Below are 6,000 nucleotides of genomic sequence, written 5' to 3'. Positions count from 1 at the left end.
TCCAGGTTTCCATAACCAAGCATAAACTTCACCTTTCTGAAAGGTAGAATGAGTCTTCAACTAGATTAGGTTTGATAGAACCACAAGTTGGCGGACAAAAGGTTGTAGATTGTTGTGCAAACTTCAAAGATGTAATGATGATGGAACTTGGTTGAATCGATCGAAAGCTGCTTGGTTTTCATATTAACAGAATAAGAAATATTTTAGTAGAATCTTTTGTTTGGAATTGTAAGTTTGAATACGTTGAACCCTTTAGAGGAGTGGTTATTTGACAAATAGTAAAGGAGACAGAAATGTAGTCAGATTGAAAAGTTTTTGTAAATTCTGCACCATCAATCGTTTTCAAACAGTTTTCTGTCGCAATGATTTAGACAAAAGGTATTTTCTAGTACCTGGAAAATGTTGTTTGGTAGGAACTTTGCTGAGATGTGGAATGCCCTGGCAGATAGTATTGTTGCAAAAGATTACTATCACATATTCAAATAGATAGTTAGTTATGTATTCTTATCACATTGACATTGTTGCAAGATATTGTATAATTCCATTGCAGTATGTTGTCCACATAGGAGTGCTTCATTTTGAGTCATTGGCTCTACACTCAAACGTACCTGACTTTGAGTCATCCAGAAACTTTCTTGTGACTGCTACTCTCCTCAGGGAATGTTAGATTGAGTTTTTACTATGGCTACTCTGGTATATTTTGATATATGCAATATTTGGATAGTTAACAAACACAAAAAGTTATAACCTCAAACTTTGCCATTCATTGACTGGGTCTACACACAAGTGCCAAGGATTATATCGAGTCATTGAGTATTAGAAAACATACAAATAGGGACATAATTTACGGGGTAAAGTTTAGAGTACTGTTAAAGTCAAGGAGCTCATAGAGAGAGTATCTCAAACGGTTGCTGAAAGATTGAAAGTTGCAAAGATCGTCCCTTTCCAGATTCAACCCTATAGTTCTCTTCAAATGAAAGTCAACAGTGAAAAGTTATAAGAGTATTCGTTAATAGCACTGTTAGATCATTTATGTTTCTAGTTTCCAAAAAAAGAAGAAGAAGCAGAGCAGTCTTTCTACTACAAGAGCTTAAGTTCCATTGTTTCCTAATTTTTTGTTTTAAAATTATCCATTCGAAGAACCCACCACTTGTCATCATAACAAGCTAAATGTCCATCGGCAATCTTACCTAATTATATAGTATTGAAAAGAATGAGACTTTCTGCCGATTTGAACAACGCTATGTGTACGATTGCAATCTTGCTTTAGCAATGTTATCTTTTTTTGCAAGAGTTTGCTAAATGGGAATGTTTTAAAATCATCTATAAAAAGAATTGTAAAAGGATTGCTCAGATGTTTCTGCTATGATGAGAAACACTGAAATGTAAACTCCTTTCTGTTATAATAGCTTTTTTTTGGGCATAGAGACTTTACTGATTTTTGGTACTCCCATAAACCGAAAGTTTGTACACTATTTAAACTTTTTGTTATTTATCCATTTTTTGGAAATGTCTCTTTAACAGCTAAAATACTCCTATAGTCAGCATCACCTTGCTTTTTCAGTAGATACTTTTATCATTTATGTAAAACGATACAACAAAACGACTGGGTAAGATGACTATTGAAATTTTTCTTTTGGTAGAATTCGTGATAAATGAATTAACGATCATCCATAAGGGAATAGATATGAGACATTGAGACAAACTATATAAATACCTATCTACAAGGTGTATCAAAACAACAATGTCTAGGAAAATCAATCATAGCAAGGAGCAATCTATCTCTGGTCAGAATCTTCTTTAAACGCTCCGTCAACTTATTAACGAGCGTCCTACTTATCTAATAATATGACCCTTTTAAAGAAGCAATTCAAAGGCAAATAATAAAGACAACCATGACAGATGGGTAGAACTAGTCCCTGGATTTCTTTTGCATGCTATTCTGAGAAATGTCTTTTATGTTCCAAATCTGATCACAAACCTACAATTCGTCTCTTAAAAAAGAGTATCTTCCTAAATGAAAACGGACATAACTAAAGTGCCCAAAAATAAAAGGAATAGGATTCGACTAAGAATCTAGTAAGGTTCCTACAAACTATCTTAAAAATGTGAACCCAAGGGCTGATATCAACAAGAGCCTAAAGGACCAAGATTCTGACTGCAGGTATGCACGAAAAATATTCTAAAACGACACTCAATAAAAATCTGCTGATTTACGAGAGAGATGAAAGGTTCACGACCTTGAGTTATTTGGAATCCATTGCCTTGGTTATCTCCTCGAAACACAAACAGCGAATTTCCAAGGAATACCAGAGTTTAAACAACGATATCTCTTGAATGGAATATATAAAAGTAACAGAGGTATTCAATATTGGACAATCCAAAAAGACAATACAAGCCAAGTGGAGCTCAACGTCTCAAAGGAAAAGGTGGGACTGTTACAATAGAAACAATTCAAAGCTTGAAATATGTTCAAAGAGAGGTTTAAATTCCGAAATTTCATTTTTACAACTTTAAACCCTCGATAGGTTTGAAGTGGCTAAAGTGTCATAAACCAACTTAACGATATCCAAAGTAACTGTTTAGTCACCCTGGAAACTCTTGAAAAACATTATCAATTTGTCCAATTTACAATTTGATTTTGATGGAACTGTGCAAATGAGCTCCAATTCTGATGTGTTTTGGTTTGATCTAGTGACAAATAAACCCTTTCCAAACATATGTAGGAATATATTGTTACTGTTGTCTATTTACTTGTTATCAGAGAAATATTCAGAATTCAATATATTTTGGACAGGAAGTGGGTTCTTGTATTACATACACCCTTTTATTAGACTTCAAAAGATTCTGAAATGAGTTGATTATTATTGCCGTAGTAGTCCAAGCTACAAACGATTTCTTTGGAAAGGATAGGCTTCGCAAGAATAGAATATTCCCTCGTCAATAGAGAGTCAACTATAGAACAAGTTTTAGATGCTTTTGATGTTGCCGTTCCTAGGACTTCAAGGTGTATCCCAAGGTGAGCGACCAAACATTTGTTGCGCACCAGAAATGTATGAAAGCAGAAAAGGCAAGTTTGATGAGAATTTCCAAAGTTTCTCTTTTTGGCCGACAAAGTTAACTTGCTGCATTGTTTGAACTTGAAGAATACGTTTCCTGGTTTTGCAAAGGCAGAGAGTGTAGGATAACGTGCACTGGACCCTCTTCTTAACGGAACTTTATATACGTCGTCGAGTTAACCCTTGTCTATTGAACAAAGGGAACTTGTTTTGAAACGACATTTTGTGGTTGATTGGCGAGGAAACAATTGCCAAGTTTCCAAGTTGTTCAGAATGGCTATCTTAGGTTCCTTATTGCAAGAACAGCTACAAAAATTGGCTGCAGAAACCTTATGAATAATCGAAGAACTTTATTTATGTCTGTTTACTGACGCAACTGGAACTTCAGAAGGTTTCGAATTCTCCAAGTTTGAATAACTGATGCATATTCAAGAATCAACTCAAGAATACAACGTTTATCGAGGTCTTTTTAGACTTTCGTACGGTTTGTTGGTCAATTAGATATTATTATTACAAGACAACAAGATGTCGGTATTTCACATGTTAAGGTTGTCTTTTCTTCGTTTGGATCCCTTTTCAGAAGAGACTGTGAAGTTCTTTAAATAGAACCTACTCTAAAGCTTCTTTTTCCTAATCATCCAGAAGGACACGAATGGTTCTTCAAACAAATGCATGATTACACAGGAGGTGTTTATTAACACGTCATTTATGTTTCAAGGAAAGTGTTAAAACTCTTTCGAGATCCAGTGATCCTTCAGAGAATGAACTGAAAGCGAGAACTGAGCGAATTTCTCCTGAACCTTTGCTTTTTGTGAGACTTTCTCCTCATCAAAGGGAATAACTACTTTCACTGCTATGCTTCTTGTCAGTATTTTGGAATTTCGTATTTCTATGTTAGAGACTTTGTTAGGTTGATGTATCTATGGGACCTGATTCCAGATACTTTCTCGACGTGGCCAATCATTTTGGTTTTCTTTATAAAATGTGTTCGGAGAATTGACAAGGTCAAGAGTTTCAAGAATGTTTCCATCAAACAAGAGAAATGTTTGTCAAATTATTCTTTCTACAGATTGTTTTGTGGTGTCTTGAAACTGGATGTTGGGATATTCCTCCTTTTCGTTTTATTTGGAGTTTGTTTTCATCCATTAGTCGCTTTGAATCACCTCCTAGTCTTGCTCTCTAGTTTGAAATTATTTTTACTCTTGTTTTTTATGTTCAGTGGTGTTTCTGTTCAAGTTTGGTGATATGAGTCTATTACGGCATAGTCTTGTACAAGATGCACTTATAAAAGTTGGGAGATCGGAAGAGCATTAGGAATGAGTCATCTTACCAAATTTGTTTCAGCATTGAGTTCCACAGTGGTTGGTATTCATGATTTTGGCAAAGGAACTTATCATGTGGATCCTTGGAAACCATTTTTGGAAGCTCACTTATCAAATGGTGGAATATTTATTCCCACAAGATAAAACCCCAGTGAACCTGATGCTTTATTCGAGTCACACAAACTAGTGACAACTCTATCCTATTGGACAGTGTGAATCTTCTGTAGAGCAAACATTTATGGAAACTGAAACTAGTGGAAGTGACATCTTGATCAGAAAGAGGATCTATTTGGTGGGCTTTTTATTAAAGTGTTATCCAGTGTCAAATCCTGTTGTTGGGCTTTCTATGATCAAAGCAGAAAGTGTTAAATTTATGCATCCAGTCGCGTCTCAATTGGAAATGTAGAATCAAAATATATTGGCGATTCAGTTTATTGTAAGCAACAAGTATACTGCAGAAGTTTCCAAACAATTTGAGTTTGGTCAGAATTGGGATTGAAGAATGGAGTTTATTATGAGAACCATGGCACTCATATCATCTATAATTCTATTAACTTGTGGACGAAACTACAGCATATAAGGAAGGAATGGCTACGGATACCTTCTCAAGTTGTAGTGTGTGGTACCATCTCTCTCAAATCCTTTTTAGGTTACAAGGCTAGTGAAGATCTTGATAAAGTTTTTGGAGACAATTATTTATGGTTGGACCAACGCAGATCACTTTTCTGTCTGTTGGAAAATTCTCTTTTAGGCCTATTGAGTCGTATTCCACCTGAGCAATCTGAAAGGAATAGGCAATCAATCAGTGGAGAGAGTTAACCCATTTATGGATTGGAATGTGATACAAGGAAAAACTCGACAAGTTGAGGAAATGTTGCTGCAAGTTCTTTGTCTTCTCCAGTTGATGGGAATCCATTTTAACGAAAACGTTGTGGTCTTTTTGAAGAAGAAGTTGCATATTGTTTAACGAAAGTATGCTTCGTAGGAGTAAAAGATCTGGATGGCATTACGATAGATATTCTTTGGATGCGGCATCGATAATTTTTGTCAAAGATTGCGAACTATGTTAGGAGTACGAGAGTTTTTAGCAAAGTAGCTCTTATTGACTATTTTGTTGTATGTCTTTGGTTCCTGGGAAGTTGGAAGTCCCTTAGAAAGATTCTCAGCCCTACTAAAGATGGATAGTTTGGGTTTTTGAGTGACATGGAGGACCTATGTTGGAAATGATGATAAGTTACTATCCTTGTCATTCTTACAAGAAATATTTTGCTCATGTCTCACACAAAGTACTATTAATCTTATCGCATTGTTCGTTTATTTAAAATGTAAACGTGTCATTGAGTACAAGGCACTGTCGTCTTTTCATTCTGTTGTTTAAAAATATTTATAACTGCAATGTCGTGTGACAATCACTAAAAAGCAATGCCTTAACTGCTTTCAGACCAACTCGGTGTAGTGACAACCAAAAAATTCTGAATGGATCTCAACAGGACAGTACTTACTGCAGCTTATTTTTCTTACTGAGAAAAGACTCTTCTTCGTTTCAACGACTTCAAACATAGAAGTGCTTTGTCATGAGAACCCAATAATAAAATAGTTGAGTAGAATTTGTTCAGTTT

Source organism: Galdieria sulphuraria, assembly GCF_000341285.1.
Source record: "Galdieria sulphuraria unplaced genomic scaffold scaf_55, whole genome shotgun sequence".
Classification (NCBI taxonomy): domain Eukaryota; phylum Rhodophyta; class Bangiophyceae; order Galdieriales; family Galdieriaceae; genus Galdieria; species Galdieria sulphuraria.
This window is presented reverse-complemented; position numbering follows the sequence as displayed.